Raw genomic sequence first — 14,380 nt, forward strand, 5'->3', positions numbered from 1 at the left:
TCTTCTCTTTCTTATTGTGTTGTTTTCTCGTTCTTCTCTTGTCTTTGGCTATTCAAGTTGATCTCATTGCTGTAGTGTTGTCCTTTGTTCATCTTCACCATTAAATCAATGCTCTTAAAAAGTTTTGCAATGTGTTTTACATACATTCGGCTTTGCTGTTCATCTCATGAAATCTCCCCTTAAAGTTGCTCAATATTTTCAGCGTTTTTTCACTGTTAAGAATTCGAGTCCATTCTCTTCTGGAGAACTTTTCCTTTCCTGTAAACAGCACCATTGTGAACTTCAACACTCTTTCTCCAAAGATCTCCAGGATTTCCAGCACAACGTGCCTGTGGTCGTCTGTGAAGTTCTCCAGGTTGATGATGAGCAGAAACACGTGAGGTCCAGGAGAGCAGAGATCCAGGCTCTTCATCATCTGATTCTGCAGCTCCTCATCGGTCAGGTGAGTGTTGAAGAATCCTGGAGTGTCGATGATGGAGATGTTTCTGTCTTCTACTCTTCCTCTCTGTATCTCACTCTCTCTCGTTCTGCTCTCTTTAAACACCTCTGCACCCAGTATTGCATTTCCCATTGAACTCTTTCCAGCTCCACAAACTCCCAGCAGCACAATCCTCACATCAGGTTCATTACCTGTCAAACAGGTTTGTCATTAAATGGAGATATTGAACATGTCTAAACGCTTCTGTGAGCGATTGTTTCTAAGTTTTAAGTATGCTTCTTTTTAGTATTCAGCTTAAAGTGAATTTTAAAGGCTTAACTAGGTTAATTAGGTTAAAGTTAGGGTATTTAGGCAACTCATTGTATAACAGTGGTTTGTTCTGTAGACAATCAAAATAAATATTGCTTAAGGGGGCTAATAATATTGACCATAAAATGGCTCATAAAAAAATTAAAACTGCTTTTATTCTTGCTGAAATAAATCAAATCAGATTTTCTCCAGAAGAAAAAATATTATAGGAAATACTGCGAAAAATTCCTTGCTCTGATAAACAGCATTTAGGAAATATTTGAGAAGAAGAAAACAATTCACAGTCACAATTTAACTGTATAAATATTTGAGCTGTCAACATTAACGCAAACCATTCATCACAATATTTGAACACGTTATTGTTTCTTTAATGCTAAATTAGTCATTTGATAAGGTTTGTCCTTCAATCTTTTGACCCCCAGTGCTTTCAATCTAAGCTCTTCTTTTGGTAGAGATCACAAATGCACTGCCGCACCATAACTAACCAAAAAGCACAACCTAACATTCACAAACAACAGGATTCTGACTTAAATGAGGAAAAGAGGGACATTAGTGTCGTTACATCCTGCTACTAAACTTCCTCTTTTAAATTTACAAAACAAGTTGAAGTATAATATTTAAATTTAGAAAATGAAGCAAATCTAATTGGTAAAGATGCAGAATACAGCTCATTTCAGATTGTGATGTTAAAAAGTGTCGCTATGCGCAGCTAAAGTGTGTGTATCGTATAACGTATTCACTTCAGACTGACCTTCAAACGCTGATGCCATTATGATTGTATTTCTGCTCCTTGTTCCCTCCTCCAGTCGGTGAAAAATAATTATGATTAAAGTCCCTTTATAAATATTACAACCTCATTTTTAGCCCTTTTGGAGAACAGTTTACCAGCCTCCAAACTGTCTGAGACTATGGCAGTTTTCAAGACCCGGTAGAGACACACCTATTTGGCAAACACATACCCAATAATTTCTTGCCAAGTAGGCATGGTGTTATGGATCTCCACTTACTGCTCTAACAACCTGCATCATAGAAATACCATATTACACCAGCCATGTTTGGAATCGAATAAGGTCTTTTATATTTATATATATATATATATATTTATTTATTTATTTATTTATTTATTTATTTATTTATTTATTTATTTATTTATTTATTTATATATATATATATATATATATATATATATATATATATATATATATATATATATATATATATATATATATATATTTTTTTTTTTTTTTTTTTTTTTTTTATATATATTTTATATATATTTTTTTTTATATATATATATATATATATATATATATATATATATATATATATATATATATATATATATATATATATATATATATATACATACATATATATATATACATACATATATATATATATATATATATATACATACATATATATATATATATATACATACATATATATATATATATATATACATACATATATATATATACATATATATATATATATATACATATATATATATATATACATATATATATACATATATATATATATATATATATATACATATATATATATATATATATATATATATATATATATATATATATATATATATATATATATATATATATATATATATATATATATATATATATATATATATATATATATATATATATATATATATATATATATATATATATATATATATAGGCTTTAAGTGATGATTGAAAAATACTCAGGGATTATCCATTGCGAATATCAGAAGGTAAGGAGTTTTAAAATTTAGGTGCCAATGAAGAGAATGCCCATAGATCTCCCATTGCAGTCATGTTAACACAGTTAAAAGACCAGCATCAGATGAGTACAAAGCACGTCTTGGGGCATATGGGATTAAAAGCTCAGATAAATATTGTGGTGCTAGACCATTCAAAGCCTTGTATGCAAGCATGAGGATTTTAAAATCAAACTGTGTTCACAAACTGAGCATAAACACAGAATGGGACTAATATCTGTTGTGCACATCAGGCCACGGTCTGTCTAAAGCACACAATGTGTCTTGTGCCAAAACTATTCAATTTACTGAAGCAGAGCAAATAAACAGACAGTCTTGCATGACCAGTCTTGTTCAGCTCAAACATCTTGATGTGCCTGTGTGGACATATTTGTTCATTTCATTCCTTCAAGTGAGAAAGAGAGCAAATATTTCTTGTCGCAGCACAGGCTCGTTGGGAAACATTTTTTGAGAACTGAGAAATATATGCTCATGGGTACGTATGGCTGCATTTTATGTGTTAAATGAACGCTACAGGCGGTATAGCTGTCTGAGTGAAGTTGTAGGCTACAATTCACACAGGCTCACCAAAACTGGACAATAAAAGATTGAAGAAATTAAATCATCTCAGACTGGTTTCTTGAACATGACAATGAGTTCACTGTACTCAAATGGTCTCCACAGTCACCAGTTCCCTATCCAATAGAGCACCTTTGGGGTGTGGTGGAACGGGAGATTTACATCATGGATGTGCAGCCGACAAATCTGCAACAACTGCGTGATGCTATCATGTCAACATGGAGCAAAATCTGTGAGGAATATTTCCAGTGCCTTGTTTCTGGAAAGGTCGTTTCTGCCAACGACCCTGTTTTTCTGCCAACGACCCTGCATCAGTGTGGAGAGGCTTGAAAGATATTACTAACTACAAGACACCATCCCCCAGCATCGACAGCAATAAACATCTTGCAAACAAGCTGAATATTTTCTACAGTAGATTTGACACCTCTGACCAGACACCTCACACCCGCCCGGACCATCTCCCTACACAGCCATCAACACCACATCAACACAGCCCGGACCATCGCCCTACACAGCCATCAACACCTCCAGCCATCTCCCTCTCCCTCCTGCACTTCAGATCAGTGAGGATAATGTGCGTCAGATCTTCAGTAAACAGAAGAGAAGGAAAGCACCAGGGCCAGATGGTGTCTCACCGGCCTGTCTGAGAACCTGCTCTGACCAGCTGGCTCCCATTTTCTCACATATCTTCAATAGATCACTGGAACAGCGCAAAGTTCCATCCTGCTTTAAGCGCTCCACTATCATCCCAATCCCGAAGAAGCCAAAGATCACAGGACTCAGTGGACTCAATGACTACAGGCCTGTTGTTTTTACATCTGTGGCCATGAAGTCATTCAAAAGACTGGTGCTAGCATATCTGAAGGACATCACTGGACCCCTGCTGAACCCCCCTGCGGTTTACCTATAGAGCAAACCGGTCTGTGGATGATGCAGTCAACATGGGATTCCATTATATCCTACAACATCTGGACAAACCAGGGAACTACGCAAGGATTCTGTTTGTGGACTTCAGTTCTGCCTTTAACACCATCGTCCCATCACTGCTCGAGTACAAACTGACCCAGCCCTCTGTTCCTAGCTCTGTCTGTCAATGGATCACCAGCTTTCTGACAGATAGACAGCAGCTAGTCAGAATGGACTAAATCACAGCCGCACCATCAGCACCGGTGCCCCCCAGGGATGTGTTCTTTCCCCACTGCTCTTCTCCCTGTACACCAACGACTGCACCACAAAAGACCCCTCCATCAAGCTCCTTAAGTTTGCGGACGGCACTACTGTTATCGGCCTCATCCAGAACGGTTATGAGTCTGCATACAGACAGGAGGTGGAGCGGCTGGCGTTATGGTGCAGATACAACATTCAGAGCTGAACACGCTCAAAACAGTGGAGATGATAGTGGACTTTAGGAGAACCCTCCCCCTGCACTCCCCCCACTCCCCATCATGAACAGCACTGTGGCTGCAGTAGAGTCATTCAGGTTCCTGGGCACCACCATCTCTCAGGATCTGAAGTGGGACATTCACATAGACTCTATTGTGAAGAAAGCCCAGCAGAGACTGTACTTCCTTCATCAGCTGAGGAAGTTCAACCTGCCACAGGAGCTGCTCGTACAGTTCTACTCGGCTGTCATCAAATCCATCCTCTGCACTTCAATCACAGTCTGGTTCGGCTCAGCTGCCAAAACCGACCTCCGTAGACTACAGCGAATAGTCCGGACTGCTGAACGAATCACTGGCACAACCCTTCCTACACCTTAAGAACTATACTCTTCCAGAGTGAGTAAAAGGGCTCGCAAAATCACTCTGGACACCTCACACCCAGCACACTACCTGTTCGAACTGTTATCGTCTGGTCGCCGCTTCAGAGCACCGAGCACAAAAACAGCCAGACACAGGAAAAGTTTCTTTTCTTAGGCTGTCTACCTCATGAACAGTTAAATATTCCCCTACTGTGCAATAAACATGCGCAATACTTTCTCATTCGCACATGTACACATTATATCAATATACAATGCAATACTTTCTCCATTCACATTTCTACACAGCACCTTATAACCTGTATGTGTATAAGAAATCTGTACATACAACTCAACATCCAGATTTTTTGACTAACTGCATCTGTTTAATGTTTATCGTATTTCTTTTTTCCATATTTATTTTGTGTTGTCACTTGTCGCTTTAGGTGCACTGGAAGCTTCAGTAGCCAAAACAAATTCCTTGTGTGTGTGTGTGTGTGTGTGAAGCACACTTGGCAATAAAACTGATTCTGATACTGAATCTATGCCATGAAGGATTAAGGAAGTTCTGAAGGCAAAAGGGCGCCCAATCCGGTAGTAAGGTGTACCTAATAAAGTGGCCGGTCAGTGTAGGTTAATTAAGCAAGTTATTGGATAACATTGGTTTGTCCTGTAGACAATCGAAAATAAAAATCTTGAGGGGGCTAATAATATTAACCGTCAAATCTTAAACAGCTTTCATTCCAGTCAAACTAAAACTGATAAGCACAAAATATTAAAGGAAATACTGTGAATTTTTCTTGCTCTGTTAAACATAATTGGGGAAATACTTAAGAAGAAACACTTCAGGATGGCGTGATAATTTTGATTTTAAGTGTGTGTAGATAAGAAGTGCATTGTGCCAAAGGATTAATTTAAATGACACTGTAATTAAGGCCACTTCATATGGATTAGTAATAAATAACACAATGTCACACCTTTTCGCCTTGGGGAATGACATACGTGTTTGACGGGTTTGCAAGATACGCCTTTTTGTCCTGCGGCTGCAGTGTTTGAGTCTAATTTAAAGAAGCCAGTGGCATATTACACATACCTTAAAGTGTGTTTCATTGTATTTTGTGTAAGCTCTAAAATAACTCTTAAATAGTTAGTATAGTGCACACTGTAAAACATATCTGTTAATGAACAGTGTTTGTATTGCTTATTTGCAGTTGTGAATTGCATTATGGGATGTCGATATCTGATCTATCGACCTTTGATGTTGAAAATTCAACTCTAAGGGCTCTATCATACACCCGGCGCAAGGCATGACGCAATTGTTGATTGCTAGTTTTAGCTTGACGCAAGAGTCATTTTGACATTTTGAGCCACGTTGTTTAAATAGCAAATGCATTTGCGCTCATATGTGCGCCCATATGCGTTCTGGTCTTAAAAAAAGGAGGCATGTTAAGGCGCATTGCTGGTGCGTTGCTATTTTGAGGAACTTAAATAGATTGTTTAATAGACCAGATTAAAGCTGGTCTATAGTCCAGCGCAGAGCGCGTTAGTTGTGCGCCTCGCTTAAACATTGCTTAATTCACACAGGATGTACAGTAATACGCAAATATCTTTACATATGAAAAAGAATTAAAGGATTAAAGTATTACAAAAATGATTATTTTCTAGCCTACATAAATATAAAAACCATACTTTCATGCCTTCTTTATCTCGGGGGGGCTTTTTCAGTTTATTCATAACAATTTGCTTTTGTTTAATGTTATTATTATTAGCAGTATTATTCATTATCTGCATATTTATATTTGTTTTTTTAAAAACAAGCTTAGATTTGTCCACCTGTCAGGTTTTAGACCATATGGGGCACAACATGTGTGTTTGGATATAACTCAGTTGTTAGACCACACTTCATTATTATTGTTCATTTATTCCTTTGCTGAAAATTAGAACTGAATTTAGAAATAGTTTTGAAACAAATCTTTGCGCTTAACAAACTAAATTAATTATGTATAGGTTAATGGATGTCTGTGCATACAAGAAGTTTCCCTATTCACGAGAGTGAAAGCGAAAGTAAAGAATGAGGAGGCTCATTCTCTCATTCTCGCGCTGTATGCTTAGTTTTCTCTCTAGTGAAGCGTTCAGTTTTTCCACTTACAAAGTCCATCATGTAAATAGCAAATGCACCATGGCGCGACGCAACTGACTCTAAAAGGGAATAGGAGATGAGACTCTGATTGGTTTATACTCAAAACACACCTATAACTCATTAAGAGAATAAGCTCAACCCTGTTAGACCATGCGCCACGGCGCAAAGTGGATTTTTCCGTCCTTAAAATAGCAAAAGTGGATTCTGACTTGCCCTTAATGCGTTTGCGCCCTGCGCTTTGCACTTTGCTCATGGATCGTCAAAATAGAGCCCTAAAAATTTAGCAAAGTGACTTATTTTAGAAGTTTGAGATAATATAATGTATGAGTAATAATATCTAGAGAAATAAGACTGTAAAATAACAGAAAATGTGCTGGCAACTTATTACAAGGTTTTTTTTGCGTAATATGCAACACTAACCACACAATATAGCACTCTACACAATTAAACATGTTTATAAATGTCACTTTTTACAACATTTCAAGGTTAAATATTGTGGAAGAAAGATCAAGCTCCCATAATGCAATTAGAAAGCAGAAATAAATGGGGAAAACTAGCACGAATCACAAAATACAAAAAACAGCTAATTTACGAATAGATTTTGCAACGCACCTCCAAAAGTGTGGTTCGCGGTAGAGGTCTGCATTCCCACATGAGCCTTAAGACCCGACTAGGTTTCTTGCGGAGAATAAATTTCAATTCATTTTTATTTTATATAGCGATTTTACAATGTAGATTGTGTCAAAGCAGCTTTACAAAAAAAAATGTACAAAAAAAACACTGTAACGGTCGGTAACTGTGGCGTAATTTGAACGGGAGCGGGCGGTCTTACAATATAGCGTTCCCGAGATATATAGAAAGAGAGTGAGCACGTGCATCCGCCGTGGTGCTGTACTGTGTTTCTGTATGAGAGAGAGAGCGCACATCCGCCGTGGTGCTGTACTGTGTTTCTGTATGAGAGAGAGAGCGCACATCCGCCGTGGTGCTGTACTGTGTTTCTGTATGAGAGAGAGCGCACATCCGCCGTGGTGCTGTACTGTGTTTCTGTATGAGAGAGAGAGCGCACATCCGCCGTGGTGCTGTACTGTGTTTCTGTATGAGAGAGAGCGCACATCCGCCGTGGTGCTGTACTGTGTTTCTGTATGAGAGAGAGAGCGCACATCCGCTGTGGTGCTGTACTGTGTTTCTGTATGAGAGAGAGAGCGCACATCCGCCGTGGTGCTGTACTGTGTTTCTGTATGAGAGAGAGAGCGCACATCCGCCGTGGTGCTGTACTGTGTTTCTGTATGAGAGAGAGAGCGCACATCCGCCGTGGTGCTGTACTGTGTTTCTGTTTGAGAGAGAGAGCGCACATCCGCCGTGGTGCTGTACTGTGTTTCTGTATGAGAGAGAGAGCGCACATCCGCCGTGGTGCTGTACTGTGTTTCTGTATGAGAGAGAGAGCGCACATCCGCCGTGGTGCTGTACTGTGTCTCTGTATGAGAGAGAGAGCGCACATCCGCTGTGGTGCTGTACTGTGTTTCTGTATGAGAGAGAGAGCGCACATCCGCCGTGGTGCTGTACTGTGTTTCTGTTTGAGAGAGAGAGAGAGAGAGAGAGAGCGCACATCCGCCGTGTCGCTTGTTATATGCTGTCTGGACTCTGTAGCATCCACCTGGTGTTTTTTAGGGGGCATATTTAAATCGGTATACATTTTACATTCTTCCTTGGCCCGATATGTGCCTACCATGTGTATAGAAATAATGCTGATATGATATATGAAACACAATCAGTAGTTGGCAAATATATTGAGTGGATATGTTTGTAAATCTGACTTTGAAAGACTCACCACAAAAACGGCACTCGTGTTATCACAAAGGGGCAAACAAAATTGACATTTAGCCTACAATCTTTGCACAACCTTCACTTTTATCGGTTATCTCTCTCTTTTGATGGTACCCAATTTTAACCAGATCTAAATTTAGTGGGAACGCTCGAGTAGAAAATGGGGCATGGCGGGCAACGGGTGAACAAAGGCTGAATATACAGCTGGAGCGGTCAGGTGCGCAATAAAACCTGGCAGGAGCAGGTCTAAAAATTCAGTCCTGTGCAGAACTCTAGTTCGCGGGACAATGAGTACATTTATATGGACCGCAATAATGGGATGTTTATGAAAAGTGGGGGGTTGGGGAATCAGGCCAGAATCATGGTGGCAGGCCAGATAGACCGTTAGGCCACCAGGAAATGTCCCGGTGCTCCCTATGGCCAGTCCGCCCCGGGACACAGCAATAGTGTGAGATTCAGCAGATTTTTCCAAACACATGCGATATAGGTGAATTGATGAACTAAATTGGCCGTAGTGTATGAGTAGGAGTGTGTATGGGAGTTTCCCAGTACTGGGTTGCAGCTGGAAGAGCATCCGCTGGGTAAAAAAATATGCTGGATTAGTTGGCGGTTCATTCTACTGTGGAGACCCCCGATGAATATAGGCCTTTCCTGAGCCAAAGGAAAATTAATGAATGTACATTACAAAATAAACATAGACCACGACTAAAATACACCAAGAATAGACATTGAGTGTGTATGTGTGCTATTAATTTAAGGGTAACACTTCAGTTTAATTAACCATTCACACCTTTTACTGGCTTATTACCTGAGATATTAACTGTGATAAAGTATGATCTTATTTCACATGCCTAACCCTACCCAATACTTAAACCCAACTTACTATTAATTTGTAGTTTATTGAACTGAAAGTCTTAGTTAATAGTTTGTTAATAGTGTGAATAGCACATTAAATTAAACTCAATTTAACCAATTTAAGTAGCAATTCTCACTATTAACTACAGAAATTCACAGATATTTGAGCCAGCATTCAGTGCATTTATTTACATTAACATATACTCATTTAGCAAATCCAAAGCGACTTATAAAAAGTGAAGATAAAAAGGCACTGTCTCCTCACAGCAAGAAGGTCGCGGGTTCAAGTCCCAGCTGGGTCAGTTGTCATTTCTGTGTGGCGTTTGCATGTTCTCCCTGTGTTGACGTGTGTTTTCTCCGGTGCTCCGGTTTCCCCCACTGTTCAAACACATACGCTATAAGTGAATACATCAAATTGGCCGTAGTGTATGAGTGTGTGTGAATGCAAGAGTGTATGGGTGTTTCCCACATATGATGGAACAGTTGGCGGTTCATTCCACTGTGGCAACCTCTGAAATAAACAATAAGCCGAAGGAAAATAAATGAATGAATGAACGAATGAATGAATGAATGAATGACTAAGTTACAACATGTAAGCCTAATTTTTTCCCTTCATGCCTGTGTGTGTAAATATGTATTTATTCCGTTTGTATACAGGCATGGGGCGATAACTGTTTTTAAGAAAACGTAAGTATTTTATGTTTTGTCAGTTTAGTGGCTAATTCGTACGAATTCGTTCGAGTTCAGTGGTATGAAAATGTACGATTTTTAAAAGGAGGCGTGGCACCTAACCCCACCCCTAAACCCAACCATCATTGGGTGATGAGTAAATCTTACTATATTGTACGAATTGATACGAATTAGCCACTAAATCAAAAAGTTACGAATTGCCGTGAGATTGAGTTGTTTAGTCCGTATAGCACCGAAAATTGGGTTGAAATAACCCAGCATTTTTTAGAGTGCATGCTAAAACAAAAGTACAACATTCAACACTCATTTATTTCATCCATACAGGTTTAATTATTATGAATAAAGTCAGTTTGTGTTTATTCTTATGTTTTTCCTGCTTCTGTTGTTGTTTTTTTGTTTGTTTTTAAATTAATAACGTAACAAAACATGATGTTTATGTTGACGATAAACCAGGGAAATATTCAAAAGATATTTTTGGAACACGATGACATCATTTTTAGAATTAAACCATTCTGTTATTTGTAACATGTTTATTTAAGGTTATCAAAATGAATGTACAAAGTGCTTTTACAGACATAATCAAGTAGACATAGGCAAGTTTTACAAAACAAATTAGTAAATAAGAAATTAGCAATCCTTTAAAGTAAGAAAATAAGTAAATGAATCAATAAATAGAAAAAAAGGAAACATCATACCATCTATAAGTACTAATATTGGTGATTAAATAGTCTCTGGAAAGGCACATAAAACAAGATAATATATATGGTCCACATCACCGCACAATCTTGTATAATCATTTGAAAAAAAGAACATTAGAACAACATAATAACATCAAAAATAACAAATAAACAACAAAAGACCATTCCCTGTGAGCTTCCGACAACCCTCCTCTAAAAAAAATCTAATTGACACACAAAACAATTTCTCTCACGTGTGAGGGCAGGTGATCTATAATAGGAGACCATATCATTTGAAAACTCTGTATATTATTGTAAATATTGTAAATAAATCATATCAACATTTTAATATTATTATTATATCACAATAATATTAGTGAAATTATTTTAAAAACTGACTAAATATAAAGTTACACACATTTACCCAAGTAAATACATAGACTCGATGGACTAAAAATCTGTAGAAATCTGAGCCTAGTCATATTGTAAAAATTCCATAATATTATATTAACTATACTGATGTAAATTCATATTCTACTTTCCTAATTTCAAGTTCTCTGTTTTAATAAAACATTTGCGTATGATTTGTAAAGCTGTCATTGTGTTATGACTGTAGTCATCCACGGGGAGGCGCTGCGACACTAGTATATTATTCAGAGCTCTTGGGTAATTAGCAGGTTTGTTTGCTGGAAAGCATACAGTTTTTGTTATAACCGTGAGTGTGAGGATTTAGCTCTTTTGGGATTCTCCTACTTAAGTGAACCGTGTCAATAACTGGATATATTGTGTTGAAGTGAGCTTAATGCAAGAAATCATTTGCGCTTTGGGATTTTGCTGAAGCACAATAAAGGACACTGTAAGCATTTAAACATGTGTGCGTGGGTTTAAATAGCATGCGTCAGTTAGGCTAAACTCACTTCTAGCATCAGCAGCTTTAGAAAATTGTTATTTAATACATTTGATTATTTTCCTGTGCATATTTTATATCAACAAATGCAAATTCTTTCATTCATTCATTCATTAATCAGGGGTCACCACAGCGGAATGAACCGCCAACTATTCCAGCATATGTTTTACACAGTGGATGCCCTTCCAGCTGCAACCCATCACTGGGAAACACCCATACACTCTCATTCACACACATACAGTGGCTAATTTATTTCATCCAATTCCCCTATAGCGCTTGTGTTTGGACTGTGGGGGAAAACGGAGCACCCGGAGGAAATACACGGCAACACGGGGAGAACATGCAAACTCCACACTGAAATACTAAATAACCCAGCTGGGACTCGAACCAGTGACCTTTTTGCTGTGATGCGACAATGCTAACCACTGAGCCACCATGTCGCATATATTATATTATATTATATTATATTATATTATATTATATTATATTATATTATATTATATTATATTAATATTACATTTTATAAATAAAAAAAACATCTTAATATTCCATTAAACATGACATTTACACTAAAATAATATCTGTTAATGAACAGTTTCTGTATTTTGTGATTCACTAGTGTTTATTTGTGTTTGTGAGTTGCATTATTGGATGTTGATCTCTGCTCTGTTCAATTTTGATGTTGAAAATTCAACTCTACAGTTTAATGAAGTGACTTTTTAGTCGTTTGAAGTAATATAAGAAAGAATATCTGGAGAAATAAAGTCCGTAAAATAACAGAAAATGTGCTGCAGTTTATTACAAGGTTTCTGTAGCGTAATAGACAACACCAACACAGACAAATCAGTTGAAGTCAGAATTATTAGCCCCCCTTAGATTTATTTTTTCTTTTTTTAAATATTTCCCAAAGGATGTTTAACAGAGCAAGGAAATTTTCACAGAATGTCTGATAATATTTATTCTTCTGGGGAAAGTCCTCTTTGTTTTACTTTGGCTAGAATAAAAGCTTTTTAGAAATAAAAGTTTTTAAAAAAAATTTAAAACATTTTAAGGGCAATATTATTATCCCCTTTAAGCTATTTTTTTTTTCAATAGTCTACAGAACAAACCATCATTATACAATAACTTGCCTAATGACCCTAACCTGCCTAGTTAACCTAATTAACCTAGTTAAGCCTTTAAATGTCACTTTAAGCTGTATAGAAGTGTCTTGAAGAATATCTAGTAAAATATTATTTACTGTCATCATGACAAAGATAAAATAAATCAGTTATTAGAAATGAGTTATTAAAACTATTATGATTAGAAATGTGTTTCAAATGTGTTTGGAAAAAAATCTGCTCTCTTTTAAACAGAAATTGGGGAAAAAATAAACAGGGGGCAAATAATTTTGACTTCAACTGTACGTATGTATATATATATTTGTGTATATATATATATATATATATATATATATATATATATATATATATATATATATATATATATATATATATATATATCATATCTTTCATATATATATATACATATGTGTGTGTGTGTGTGTGTGTGTGTGTGTGTGTGTGTGTGTGTATATATGTGTGTATATATATATATATACACACACACACACACACACACACACACACACACACACACACACACACACACACACATACATATATATATATATATATGAAAGCAAATAACAGAAATATTTAGATTTTTATGCAAGTCATATTTATGCTGTTATGTGCAGTATCGATATACAAATGATGTTTTCAACTAAAATGTAAAAAGTGACTGGAAGATGTGTTCATTAACGTCATTTTATTCTTATTTAACCTGTGTGATTCTCCGAATGTTTAATTTTGTCAGAATCTGGGCTTAACAGGAGTCTCGTGGTTAAATTATTAATTATTATATCCTGTTCAGATGTTTTCTGGAAGCAGCACAGGAGTACGGTTTGATAATCAGAATCATCCTTGAGTAATTAAATCCTGCAGCAGTGTAGGGAAAAAGCTAATTTTAAAAGAAATGCAATACAATCTTGCGTTACTTCTTTTTTTTTAAGTGATGTTTAATTACTTTAGTTATTAGGGAAGTAATGTGTAATTTGCATCCAGACTGGGCTTGCTTGTTTGCAAAAATTTACAAAAAATAAAATATAAAATCTTTTTTTTTTTTGTCAAATTTAATATGTAAACCAAAAGTAGATGTTAAGTGAATAAGACAATTGAGGGAAATAGTAGATTCCCCTGCTGCACAGTTGAGTTTAAACAACACTTTCCTGGATTAAATGAAGTATGTGATGCATGAAAAAAAATTGAAACACTCTTCATCGCTGAATAATGGAAGATTTTATTTATTTCAGAGGTTAGGAATCTGTTTTTTTTATGCAAGAGTATATGTGAGAAGAGTAAATATTGTACACATTGTGTGCCAACACGGGGACAAGAGAAGAAATGTCAATTA

The 14,380-nt window shown here is 36.5% G+C and overlaps 1 pseudogene; it reads right to left on the reverse strand.

Annotated features, from left to right (window-relative positions):
• Window positions 1–3: 3 nt before the first annotated feature.
• On the reverse strand, window positions 4–1,663 carry LOC130223054 (GTPase IMAP family member 4-like; annotated as a pseudogene).
• Window positions 1,664–14,380: the final 12,717 nt, after the last annotated feature.

Source organism: Danio aesculapii, chromosome 1 (assembly GCF_903798145.1).
Source record: "Danio aesculapii chromosome 1, fDanAes4.1, whole genome shotgun sequence".
NCBI lineage: Eukaryota > Metazoa > Chordata > Actinopteri > Cypriniformes > Danionidae > Danio > Danio aesculapii.